Source organism: Cucurbita pepo, unplaced genomic scaffold (assembly GCF_002806865.2).
Source record: "Cucurbita pepo subsp. pepo cultivar mu-cu-16 unplaced genomic scaffold, ASM280686v2 Cp4.1_scaffold012566, whole genome shotgun sequence".
NCBI classification, from domain to species: Eukaryota; Viridiplantae; Streptophyta; class Magnoliopsida; order Cucurbitales; family Cucurbitaceae; genus Cucurbita; species Cucurbita pepo.
Window position 1 is genome coordinate 1 of NW_019658424.1, and position 343 is coordinate 343.

Consider the following 343-nt stretch of genomic DNA (forward strand, 5'->3'; position numbering starts at 1 on the left):
TTTTTCTTCTTAATCAATTTGTTGGAAGACATCTGCCGCAGATGTAATCCAACATTTGTCCAGTTCACTTCTTGTTCGAATGATTCACACTAAAGATGGATCGAGGATTGGTGTACTTTGCATAAAACATGGGAGTGCAAAGGTTTGTATATTAATCCGTTTTTGTATCTTAAAATCAAAACAAACAAATAAAATAATTCGTTGTCTTTGGTTAATTATCTCAGGAAAGAAAGAAAATCGTCAAGGGAATGAAAGGCCATGTGAAGAAGATAGCACACGAACAATATGCGGTTATGGTAAGCATTACCTTTTAAACTGTGCCTACTAAATCCTTCTATATCCG

At 34.7% G+C, this 343-nt stretch overlaps 1 long non-coding RNA gene across 1 annotated transcript; it reads left to right on the forward strand.

The window, feature by feature from the left end:
• Nucleotides 1-23: 23 nt before the first annotated feature.
• On the forward strand, nucleotides 24-262 carry LOC111787358. Its single transcript, XR_002813964.1, has 2 exons — nucleotides 24-142; nucleotides 225-262. It is a non-coding gene; the product is annotated as an uncharacterized LOC111787358 (long non-coding RNA).
• Nucleotides 263-343: the final 81 nt, after the last annotated feature.